The sequence below is a fragment of the Struthio camelus genome, chromosome 12 (assembly GCF_040807025.1).
Source record: "Struthio camelus isolate bStrCam1 chromosome 12, bStrCam1.hap1, whole genome shotgun sequence".
Taxonomy (NCBI): domain Eukaryota; kingdom Metazoa; phylum Chordata; class Aves; order Struthioniformes; family Struthionidae; genus Struthio; species Struthio camelus.
In genome coordinates this window covers 1,139,878-1,153,014 of record NC_090953.1, presented here as the reverse complement: position 1 = coordinate 1,153,014, position 13,137 = coordinate 1,139,878, and the positions used below count along the sequence as shown (strand labels likewise).

The following is a 13,137-nucleotide window of genomic DNA, read 5'->3' as shown; positions in this document are numbered from 1 at the left end:
CATATTGGTGTCTGGTTATGAAATCTGGATAAATCTACAGCTTTCCCTCCCCCACAAGTTTCATAAAACCAACAGTTAATAATTATAACTATCAAAATTGCAATGCAAATGGTACCACCAAATTTTCCTTGTTTCACCGAAAGCACCTTTTCTTCTCCCCCACATCTTTCAGGCTGCTCGGCCATTTCATTCTGAACAAAATTACACTAGAAAAGCCCTAGGTTTACTCTCCTTGTTTTAACCGTGAGTCCTCAGTGTGTCAGTCTTAGGTTCACGTCCTGTAGTTCTACTCTTTCAGTGTTTAAGTATCTCCCTTGCAAGAAACATTTCCTTAAAAAGATTTTGACAAAGAATGGAGAAAGCCTTTTATAATTGGCTTTAACATGAAATAGATTTTCTGTTACCTTATTGCTTTGCTAGCAAGGCTTTGTTTTGATTATACAATATGCATTTGGAACTGAAAGTTTATTCCCTCCTGGCCAAGATATTTTTCTCTTGATGACTGAGGGTACACACTTGTAATTGATTCAGCCGTTGTCATTTGGGTCAGACTACTAACCAACAAAAAAAATTTGAGATTTGGATTAGTTGTAGAACAGCTAATCTCAAAACAGACCCCAAAAATCTGTTACAGCAGAAAGAAAAAACGATACTATTTACAATCTCTTATGTTGCCAAGATAAGAATTTGACATTAGTCATCTTCAGACATTGTGGAGCTCACCAATAGCCAAAATGTTTTGAAATAAATGTTTGCAGTGCTTGACTTTTAAATGAGCGGATTACAGATTCCACTACAACCTGCACTTTTCCTGCCGGGATGCTGGAATGGACCAGCTGTCTTTAGACACATTAGGCTCTCCAGACATTTAATCCATGCTGCGGGGCACACAGAGGGCCTATTTTTGGAAGTCATCTCCCTCTTGTTACAACCCCTGGTATAGACAGGTTGCTGAACACTTCCTGAACAGACCTTCAAGGATGTTGGGATAAACTCTGACCTCAGAAAAATACTTCTTTTACTGTTCATCTTATCTATATTACAGATATGTTTCAAATTTTAAAAGACAGCGCTAGAAGATTAATAAGCCTAAGTAACTTTGTGTTGGGCTACAAAAGCCATGGAGTAACTTTGGTGTTTGTTATGAAAAGCTAATAGTTTTTGTGGTGTCCACATGGAGAAGGGAGCTGCATTTTGCTTAAATTCACCAGAAAAACGAATCTTGCTCTACTTGACCTTAATCTTTCTGTGGAATCAGAAACACAGCCACATACTGCATAGGGCTTTGTCAGGTGTGCTATCTACCTTTTAAAAGGTAGATAAGATTTTTGGCTGTTCCCTTGGCCTTAACAATAACAAACTATTTTTATTGTGCGATTAAAAACTCTTTAAATGAGAATATGATCCTTGTTTCACTGGAAAGCATTTTTTTGTGTGCAACTATGCAACTTCATAACCTTTCAAAATAATATAAATCATGCTCTCTACCTAGTAAGAGGCTATTATTACACTCATTTTGCACTTGGTTTTTCTAGTAAAGAAAAAAAAATTATTGCACTGTTGTTAAAATTGGAAAAAATGCCAGCATATTCCTTTTTTTTCTATCAGTTATTGTCCATGTAAATTTAAAACTAAACATTTATCATTACATATGCACGCTGATTTAAATCTAACTTTTTCATAACCCATTTTGGTCTGTTTCTCAATGGAAAACCTCATCCTTATAAATTTCTGAGAGATTACTGTGAGATTAATTTTCTAATTTGTGCATGTCAACATGCGCTTGTAGCTAAGTTAAAAAATGATATGAAAACAAGAGCTACAGTTTCAGTAGCTTCACTAATTTGTGAGCGATCTTATGTTAACACATATAACTTTAAAAGTAAAATATTGAGACTTCATGAACTTGAATCTAATTCAGTTCCAAAAAATTAACTGAGATCAGTTTCAGGTAACATACCTGTCTGATCTCATTGCAACAATGCTATTTGACACATTTTATTTTGTTTTGTTAAATGTTTTCTTCCTATTTGCTCCTGTGTGAAAATCCACAAGTTAAAAATCATTGGCTATTCAGAGGAAAGTTATGTGAGGTGTCTGAACAATACTGCAAAAATACAAATTACTAAAAATTAGCTTCATCAGCTGCAAAAAAAAGATTTTTTGTAAGCCAAAACTGGTCTTTGCACACTCTGTAATGTCTCCATTCTTCTTTAATTCTACCCTGAATTTCACTTATTTATTTCACAATCTAATTGCTTCCAGTTTTGTCTACTCTATCTCCGCCACTTTAATATGAGTGAGATCTAATGAAGTAATAGCTTGATCACTGTAAAGTAGCAGCTATGGCTCTACAAACATACAGCGAACTGCTTTGTTGAATGAGAAGAAACTATATTTCTAGCGTCTTTCTTCAGAAGTTTATGTTTGAGAAGCATTTATGTTCCTCCAAAGGTAGGAGATAGAGAACTAGTAACATTACTAATATGGATTCTGTATGGCATAGGCTTACCTTCTCAAGAATAAACACACAAAATAAGCTTAACATTTTAGCACGACTGGCAACCAGTGAGATTTTTTGAGTTCAAGACCCAACTCAATTTGAGAGAAAGGGGAGGTTGCGCAGCTGTATCACAGGGCATAGCGCTATGTGCTGCTCCAGTAAATTCTAAGACAAGGCTGTATTGTACAGGTGTATTGAGTACAGGTGGCTAAAGTCCATTAATCTCTATTGCCATCCCATAAGTCTGTGCCTGTATATTTTAAAACAGAGAAATCTAGAAAAACAAAGATGTCCTGCTATCACATGTAAGCTTATGTGGTTCTTGGGGTTTTTTTGTTTTTTTTTTTCTAAATCATTCCCCAGTATGAGGAGTAAATCCGACCCCTCCATCCGGAATCTAACAGAGTGGAAATGTCCACGCCATGTTCCAAGGCAATGCTAGTCTTGACTGTGGTTGATTTATCACATTATGAAGCATTTACATTACACTGTAATTTGGGAGAATCTTTTAGACACTAAGGGGACTGAATAATTGCCACCTTCCATCCTTCTGTCCACAATACAAATAACCTTTTAAATATGTGAAATTCATTCAAAAAGTTTACTGTTTATTCTAAACATACTCGCACACAATACATCGCTTCACACCCATTCACATCATATAATTTTAGTTAGAGTTAAGGTAAAAAGAACCTGCAAGGGATACTAAAGAGCGATATGCTCACTACAGTATACCATGTATAAAAATGCAGGAAAGGTGGTGATGGTGGTGTTTGAGCAATTTGCTTTCTTTGGAAAATATGTCAGGAAAGGGAAAGGCAAAGGTTCTTTGAAGTCTTACAAGAACTTTCAAGTGAAAAATGTGACATCATCATCAAGCAGAAACCAAGAATCGAGCAAATGAAGGTGAAAGGGTGCCAAACTGCTTAAAATGTTGGGTTTTGTTAATCTTTGTAAATTAACTTAAATACCAAAGAAATGCTTGGAAGAAAGTTGTCATCTTTGTGCTTTCTATGAAGGTGACAGGGCGCACAACATTTGTCACCAAATGAACTGAAGAAACAATGCAGCAAAATCACAGAAGATTGCTCTTGATATTTGAAAGTGTTTTAATGTAAACAGAAGGCACACTTTCTCTCCTAATTTCCACACCTCCCTCCTCTACATCCCTCCCACTTCAGTAAATACTTTTTCACTGTGCGTTATGACCAAAGGAAAAACAAAAAGGACAGGCTGTAGTTCAGTGATATGTTTTCTCCAGTGTTAAAACCACTTTAAGGAGCTATTCACCCTGGCCGTTCATTCCCCCCACCTACTCGGCCTGGAGCGGGAAGGCGTTAGTTTTTGCTGGCAGCTGGCCCCCATCTCTCCCACTGCTCACCCTCAGGAGGCAGACTGTGGCTCTGACTGGGGCTGTGGCTCCGGGGCAGCCTAAGCCAGTCTAATTGCTGTCGTACTCCTGCATCCTCCCCGAAGCAGCTTGGGCACCCAGCTACCCCTCCACTTAGCCACGTTTTTAGGCCAGCTCAGTGAACTGAACTGTTTCAGCAGGAAGCATATGAACAGAGGGTGGGATAGAGACACACAAACTGTGGCAGGGGAAAGGATGGGTATCTCTGTAGCAGTAAACCAGTAATCCCACGGCATGAGGTTAAAGCACTGTATCTTCATCACCTGCGCTGAACTGTGTAACTTAACCCAACTGTTTAATTGTCAGCACGCTCTCTGGCTCAGTTAGGGGTGACATTAATGGCCTAGCCTTCTCCCCAGCAGGGCTCAGGAACACCTCAAGGGAGGTCATGGGCAAGGGCTGTTCCCAGCAGACAGGACGGAGGAGGTCACCCTGATCTGTCTGCATGCAACCTGCGTCACGCCCTCCACTCTCAGGACCAGAAAACAAGTCCTGGTCCATTTCCTTTACTGGTGTAACCAGTCAGCGGGGCTGCAGCAGCTCAGAGACTGTCTCAGGCTGCTGTGGAACCAGTCTCAGCTGCTCCAATATCAACTGTGAGGCTGTGCTGTTAACACGAGCACTGAACCAACTCAGGTTTGAAATTGTCTTTTTTCCTCCCCCGGCAAGTTATTTTTACTAAGATCATTTGGTCACAAATTTTCAAAGCAACAATATTTTATGCCCTGGGTTTCATTCACTCGTTGTACTCTTTGCAGAGTAAGTATTAATCACTTAGCATAAACATCGGTATAAGCTTTTTCAAATACAGTTGTTGATTTTTTAAAAAAAGCCTGGTTTCTAGAGACAGTAAGGCTTATACAATTGCACTGTCCGCATCATGCCTGTCTGTCCCTCCCCTAGGAGCTGTGGATCCCACTGACTGATATCAACCAAATTTGAAAGAGGGAGAAGAGTCTCAAAGCTATTAAGTTCCTGCGAGTGTTCCAGAAATCAAAAGCTATGTAGCTAAGACAGACACTTTCAGCATCCCCAGTGAGTGAGAGCCACCACCCAAGTCCGTACACCATATCCATTCTGGTTGCGAGCACACACACACGCGCGCACACACACACGCGTTCTCCATCTTGCCACCTTTCCTAGCCCACCTCTGAAAACAACGGCCACCTTATCTGCAGAGACATGGCAGCGAGCGAGCGAGCAACCATGCATTCTGCTTCTAGCTCGGCCAGCGAGCAAAACTGCGGCAGACACTACTGCACGCCAGGAGGGAGAGCAAACAGGAGATCCTGCGGCTGGAGGTGGGGGTCCTTGAAATACCACGGGCGGAGAGTTTGGAGGTACTACAGAAGAGGGGAGGGCTGGAGGGCACTAAAGGACACAAACCTAAGGGAAAACAGACCTTATTCTGTTGCTCAAGAAACAACAGATGACTAAGTGGATTATTTTAGCTTGCTCTCTTAACTACCTTGATAAGAAGAATTCTCATTTGTGACACTTAGAACATGGCAACAAAATAACTCAGAAACAGAGCTGGGGAAAAAGAGCGTGAAGCACAGCACTCCTGTAACTGGTTAACATATTTGTCCGTGAACACGATGGTGGGCCAACAGTGGGCCAAGAGAAAAACGTTTAAAAACTTGCACTTTAAAATGAGAAAGATAAAAATAAAAATCGCTCTCTCCACATCCTTATCAGTCTTTTACATTATAAATCAGAACCTAGCTTTTTAACCTCTATTTGAACACAGAGGATAAACAAAGTCCAGCCAAATTAGTTTAAAAGAAGAGAGCTAAATTATGGAATTCAAATTAAAGCTGAAAAGCATCCCTTTCAGACATTCAGAAAACTCTGTATAGGTTTTACTTGATTTGCTTCTATTCTTTGGTGGTTGACTGAAGACTCTAACCCTCTTCCTTTCACAGCCTCTTCACATCAGATTTGTCCCTTCTTCTATTAGCCGCCCTGTGCTTCTCACTCCTTTCACAGGGAGATTATCAAAAGTTTTGAAAGTGGCATGGCACTTTCTGCCTTCTCATAAGGCAAAATCATGTCTAAAGATGAACCTACATCTGTTCTTGAGCCTGGATCTGGTTTGAGCTCGTGAAGCAAATCTTCTGATCATCCCCCATTTATTGTGCTCCAGTTCTCACCACAGAGTAGTCTCAGATATGCTCTGAGACTGGATTCCTTTGGATGAAACTAAACTGGAAGACATACTTCAACTACTAACAGACACAGGACAAGACTGAATTAAAAACTCTGGCGACGAAACCAGCGCGGACATCAAGTGCCCAGTACCAAATGATCCATTCTGTAAGTCTGCTCCTACTGCACCACATTACTTATGATACAGACGTAACTTGACAGCGCTCTGAATAAGCTGGTACAACACTGTAGTTTTATCAGCATAGTTACTTTAGTTTAAAAATAAAACAAAACCATCAAACGAAAAGAAGCCCTTTACTCTACTAATTCTGACAAGGCATCAGCTGTCTGGAAATGAAAACACAGAGCCTTTCAAATTGCCAATAATAATATGCAAGAGGACATGAACAGTCATGCACTCTTCTCTGCACCTAAAATAAAAAAAAAAAGGGGAACAGAAAATATATTAAGAGGAGAAAGAGCGAAGAGCAATCCTCATGCAATAACTTTTTAACTTTGAAAGCATGGACCACTGATGACAGATGTTTATTTTCTAATCTTAAACTCTCTTATGGCGTGGAACCCTGTTATGTTCATTCATTCAGGACGCTTCTGTATTGACTATTAATCTTGGGGGTTGAACATTATCAAACATTTTCCAGATACATAATAAACCAATCCACTATCAAAAAAGAATTATCTTCAAAGAACTCCAACAGCATAACCAAGCGTGATACTGCTTCACCTGAAACCATACCTACACACCCTGTTTCTCCAACAGGGCTCTCAAACACTGTTTCTTAAGAGTGCTACTAAGCTTTCTAGTCCCTAAGCAATACAAAATTCAGGAGCTCTCAATCCAGTATTTAGAGCTGCTCCAGAATATCACTCTGGCTACATGCAGGTCTTCAGAAGCTTCCTCCAAATCTATATTTTTAAGAACATAAATTAAAAGTATCAAGATTCCACTACCTTTCTTGTTTACTTCTTTTAATAGTCATAAGTTCTGTCTTGATAAGCAAAATGAGCAAGCTCTTCCAATCATGTTTAAATTCATTTAACTACAATTGCTCACTCTTGACAAGAGTTTAAGAAGGTGTCAAATAAACTGAGCTAGGTAATTCAATCAAGTATAATATATCTAAATCCAGTATACATAAAGCTTGTGAGTACCTTTATTCTACATATTCTGTATATTTCTTCTATTTATAAATCATCTCTTTAGCTTCCTGTATACTGTTTTCAGAAAAACAACCTTAAAGTTTCAGGCAATACTATGCTTTTCTTCAAAAAGGACAGAAAAAACATAAGTGCCACTCATGTAACTACTATTCATAATCAGCCTTCACTAATTCTCTTTACTTATTTCTTATCTTCTAGCAGAAGTTCTTTTAATATTTCTAAAATATACATACTGCAGACAAAGTACCCCTAACTGCAGTACAAGCAATATATCACAGTTAGCTATGTTTTTAAAAGAAAATGAGCTCAGCCCTACCTAAAGGATTTGTCTCCCTCCAGGTGATGGATCTGAATCAGGTGACCAGGCATCACTGCCCAAAGCCATCATTTCATATAAAAGGAAGCCTGCTTTACCTAAATGAGCTCCCCTAGGAAAGTAAAGTGAGAGAAGTTCCCAGGAAGGGGAGAAAAGAGAAGCAACTCAGGTAGTGCCCTATCTAGTGTGAAAGGATACTTAAAAGGGTATTGGAAATTGCAGAGAATACAAAGGAGAATATAGGAGCTAGTTCTGTTAACCCAAGTCAGCCCAATCCTTCCTGAAATAGTGAATACTTTCAAAATACCAGCTATGAGAGGTAAACTGCAGAAGAGCAAACCTAAAGAAAACTGCAATGGATGAGGCAGAATCCTACCACATGGGGTAAGAAATAAATGTATCTGTATTAGACTCTGCTCAAGCAGCTTCAGCCCTGCATCTTAAGTAGCAGATGCTGAGTATACTTGAAGCTCTCTCTAGACTAATGAAATCTATAATGTTAGACTGCCTAAACTAGAAGTTTTGCCAGTGCAGTACTATCTGTTAGAAACACAAAGGGAGGGGCAAAACGTTATTTTTCTTTTTTCCCCAAGTCAAATATAGCTAAGGTAACAAGCCTCCTAGTATGTGTAAATGCAACTTGTGCTGGCAAAAGGATCCCCCCTGTGACAAGAGGTTCTGCCACTAACTAGGCTGGTATAACTGTGCCAGTAAAGTCCTTGTGGTATAGTCTAATCCTTAGATTGAGTTACCTGCCTTCCTCTAATTAACACCTCTTGAAATATAGGAGGAATCAAAGCAACCATACTTTAGCCTAACGTAAACTGAGTTATGGTTTTGATTGAATCAGTACAGCTAAAGCTAAATTGCTTAGAACACCTGCTCTGACTGAACTGAGTTCTTGTTAATTTATCAACTTAAATTAGCTATACCTAAACCTAGGCTAAACAAGGCCACGTTTCCTTCCTTTCACATGGGACTTCAAGGATGCTAACATGCCCTACCGGGCCATCTTCTGAGCCTTCACTCTGCTGATAATGGCATTCCTCCTATGTTATCATTGTGTGTGTGTATGTGTGTGAATATATATGTATCATCAAAAACTTTCTTAGAGGTGAATTCTATTCCAAATGTTCTGGAATCTTGTAACGTTCTTCTGCTGCTTACAGTTGGTATGTTGGTAACGGATAGCAGAACATATGTTTTAGCACTGTGTCCAGTAAGTATGTGTAGTGTATTTTCCAAATACCGGGAAGTTACCAGCTCCTTTTAGTGAAACCTATCTTCAGGATAATGTTATATTTAAAGCTACGATGATATAATATTATGAATTTAAAACTACAAAGTGTTTTATGCCCTCTAATCTGTGTAAACTCGACTTGATTCCTCCCCAACAAAAAACCCTCTCTGAACTTAGATGGGAGTTAAGGCTATTGGTAAAGTTGCATATGAGAGAGACAGTGAAAATGAGATTATTCCCACCTACATCACCTAACTGACCGAGAATCCTCATCCTATCTAATACAACAGATAGGTGGCTTCCTAAATGTTGGCTTTAGAGTTGTTTTTAGCTAGATGCAGGCAAATCTGATTGGGGCTGGACTCTCATAAAACTTTCCCCATACTATCAATGGGGGGAATGCGATATACTATCAATGCAGCTGCTGAGTTAACACTGTTCACCAGCAGCTGCCTATCTCCTTCCCACCGGCTTGTCCACAGCACTCAATATTATCACAAATACTAACCTATTGGATAGAAAAACTGAAGCAATACAGGTCGTATGTCAGATCACACATCTGACAGTGTGTGGCAGAGATGGGAATACAGATCAGGCTTCCTGACAACCAGTTCGTTTTTCTGCATACCAGACCATCCTGACAAAAAATATTTTCCCTTAGAACACTAGATTAATCAACAACAACAAACTTATTTGCCATATTTAAGAGCATCTTACCCAAAGTAACCATCGAAACTGACCTTACTGGAAAGTAATCTATTTAAAAAAAAAAATGAAAACTGCCAACTGAGAATCTACTACCCAACCTCTCAAACCGCTTGCTTAAGACATGCGTATTTTTGTACTCAGTTTTTCAGGTATTGAAATACCTTTGTCTACAAATGCAAAATATTTATTTAAAAAAAAAACCCTAAATAATGGCCATTTAGGCAATTCAGCATGTAAACAACCTGTTAGATTGAGATACTTGAAAGTAAACCAATGTATGCAAGTTTCTTCTCACAAGCAATACAAAGTGATACACTACACAGCAACTGACAGTACCCTCCAGCAAATTAACCCATGTTTAAAGTACCATACAAGGCCTGACACCGTCAAAATCTATGTGAATGAGATTGCTACTCTTAAACAAGCTTGTAAAGAGCCTTCTGTTTCTCTACAGCATCATAGCAGCATGATTCAATTTAGATATTCTACCCTAAAATCATAATTCATTATGAATTATGATTTAATCAACTATGCACTTATATGGTGTGTATTTGCATTTTCAGAAGACTTCACTGGGATGTATACACATCAAGTGAACTTTTCATATACGACAGATGAAAAACAATCTTCCACGTAAAACAAGAGATCGGTGCTAACACTTTAGCGGTAATGTACGCTACTAGCAAATGAACAAATTTCATTCAGACTTAGTCCTCTACTTCCTGAGCTAGGACGAGTAAGAACCACCCTATCTTATCTATTCACAGTAATGAATCAGGCACTTTGGGAGGAATTGTCCTGAGGAATCATGGAATGGGGTTGCAATCACAAAGGGGGACTGCATGTGTGTGCAGGGGGAACTCAGTAGCATTTAAGTCTGGGATGGTCCTATACTGACATTAGCGAAGTCTAGAAACTGTGATGCATAGGAACTGGTTTCCCTAGGGAGACCAAGCCGAAAGCACGTGGATAGGGAAGACCTCGTACAGCATTTTGAAAATCTGGGAAAGCCCATAAACTGGGATTTCCAAATCTGGGAAAATCTGCAAACCCATAAATTGGAAAAGGCAGCCTTAGAGATTTACAACTACATTGACTTTAATATGAAATCATTGTGAAGATGTGCTGGAACTTCCAGTCATCCCTTCTAAAGGGCAAGAAGTCTCAAGCCTCTGTCAGAATATATGTATGTCTAGAAATGCACCTTAGTTTTAACTTTGCACTAAATTTCATTTCTACTGGATGCGTTCTGCTCTCCCCGAAAGATGCTGCCAAAATGGTTCGATGTGACTTTTACTCTTGATTCATAATTTTGGGTAGTTCCACACATTTGTTATTACTACACTTACACTTGTGAAAAAGTTTCTTCCACAGGAATGAAATAGTTACGCAGAGAACTGTTAGAAAAAACAGAACTTTAAAGTCTTTGGTAAATACTAGTTTTGTTGGTGTCAGCCTTAGCAGCATGAGAAGCGATCAAAGAAAAATAAATGCCAATACAGTATGGGAAAACTTTGTTAGATGGAGACTAAGTTTCCTTTTGAATTTGGTATATTTTTTAAGTACTTAAGAATGCTATTCAGCCTGCAATAGTGTCATGTCAGCGTGCTGGGGAATCAACACAGTGGGAAGATGTTATCAACACTCAGAATGGAAGTATGAAGACAGAAAGTTACCTTTAAATTACAAAGATGCATGTACAGCTACAACATTTCTGGAGTGCTTACGTAATTAGAAAAATGACCCAACTGCACCATTACATCTGTGGGACAGAAATGACAAGAAACTCTCTTCTTTAATGAAACAACTCTCTCGGATGAAACAGGAATGTCAGCTTCAGTGTGTACTCCACTGACTGGAACAGGATCAAGTCTCAACTAAGTTCCACACAGTGTTTTCAGGGAAAAAGTGGAGGATGTTTTATGGAATTTAAGTCTGGATTTGGCTAGCATCCTAGAACATACATCTTGTTATGAAAACTGCTGAAGCACTTTTAAGTGGGCAAGCCACAAGTGTCCTTGGAGCTACCCATTCAACTGGAAGCCGCACAGGCGAAGCCTTCTAAAGTAGATGGGATGGAGGGAGGTGGGAAGCAAGGGTGGGGAAATAATCTTGGAAGTATATCTGTTATAGAGAACTGTTCACTTGTGCCTACAGCATGAAGTAGTTACAACTTGTTTCTTGTTATTGTCACAGATCCAATATGTTACTCTGGCTAAATCATAATCTCTTCCTGCCTCAGTTCATCCATGTGTAAACCTGGTTCACTACCTCTTACCTTAATGTGTCACGAGGCTTAATTAATAACACTTAGGTCTTTTAAGCCCTCTACAAACATTAACTACTTCTTGTAACAACTCTCTGAGGTATTATTATCCCCATTTTATTGATGGAGAAATGGCAAAAGCGGCTGTGACTTGCCCATGGCAACGCAGTAATAGCTATACTTGGAGATCCTCTTCATGGATTGTAACAGTGCGAACAACTTCCATCGAGGAAGGCATATTCAACAAACACAATCTCAAAATTACTTCTGAAAGTGAACCACAAGCAACTGGAGGACTACCAAAAAAAAAAAAAACCCTACAAGAAAACACAGGCTGGGGACCGTCTTCACAGAGGAGAAAACGTTCTGGGCAGGTCTAGCTTCACCCAAACGCTTAGGAAGAAACAACACGAGCTGCTCCTAACTATGGTTAAAGCCCAGCCGCAGGCTTGCGCCGCGCTCCTCCTCAACAGAAAGCGAGCGGACAACCAGCGTGGCATGCAACAAGCTGCTGCCGGGCGCAGCCTTCCCAAGCGCTGACAGGAAACGCCGACAAGCAGCCCCGGAGGGTGGTGGTCCTGCACCTGAGGCGCCGGCGGACAAAGTTGGCCTCGTCCCGTTTCCCCACCCCCGGGGCCCGGCCGGAGGGGCCCGCGGCGGGCGGCCGCGACACGGGCTCGCACGCAGCTACGCCGCCTCCCCCCCCCCCCCTCCGCCCCACCACCACCACAACAACCGGCCGGGACGGCGCGGGGGGCGCCGCGGCTGCGGAGGCGCCCCGCAGGCCTGGGCCTGGAGGGCGGGGCGGGGCGGGGGGTGTCAGCGCGGCGCTGACAGCCTCGCCGCCCGCCCGCCCGCCTCGCCCGGGGGCAGCGGGCCCGCCCCGCCAGGGTTGAACCCCCCCCCCCCCCAATCCTCCTCCTCCTCTTCTCCCCGCGCTCCGGCCGCGGCGGGGCGGCCTCCGCCGTGGCGGAGGGGCAGCGACTCGGCGGGCAGGAGCGGCGCGGCAGGGCAGGGCGGGCCGGCCGGAGGGGGCTGCCCGCGCCGCGGCAACCGGCCGCCCCTGCCTTCTCCCACCTGATCCCCGGCTGGGACCCCGCGCTGGCCGAGCCGCCGCCGCCGCCGCCGCCTCGCTTACCTGCGGGCGCCGGGGTGCCGAGCAGGCGGGCCCCGGTGTCCGGCGGCCGGGCCGCGCCGAGCCGAGCCGGGCTGGGCCGGGCCGGGCGGGCGCCGCTGTGTTTACACCGCCGCCGGGGCTCGGCGCTCCGCAGCCGCTCAGCAGCCAGTCGCCATTTCCCGCCTACCGACCTGCTACACCGCACGGAGGGACCCGGATGGGGAGAGGGGCCGCCGCGCAGGCGCA

At 42.1% G+C, this 13,137-nt stretch overlaps 1 protein-coding gene across 3 annotated transcripts in view; it reads right to left on the bottom strand.

The window, feature by feature from the left end:
• The window catches only part of CTDSPL2 (CTD small phosphatase like 2), a 48,582-nt gene that overhangs the window by 34,668 nt on the left and 777 nt on the right, over positions 1-13,137 (bottom strand). The window contains exon 1 of one of the 3 annotated variants that reach the window (XM_068958056.1): positions 12,913-13,127. The exons of 1 other annotated variant lie outside the window; for it this stretch is intronic. The gene's annotated coding sequence lies outside the window, so the exon portion shown is untranslated. Of the gene's footprint in view, positions 1-12,912; positions 13,128-13,137 lie in introns of those variants that run through there. One more of the 3 variants, XM_068958055.1, reaches the window with a different exon arrangement.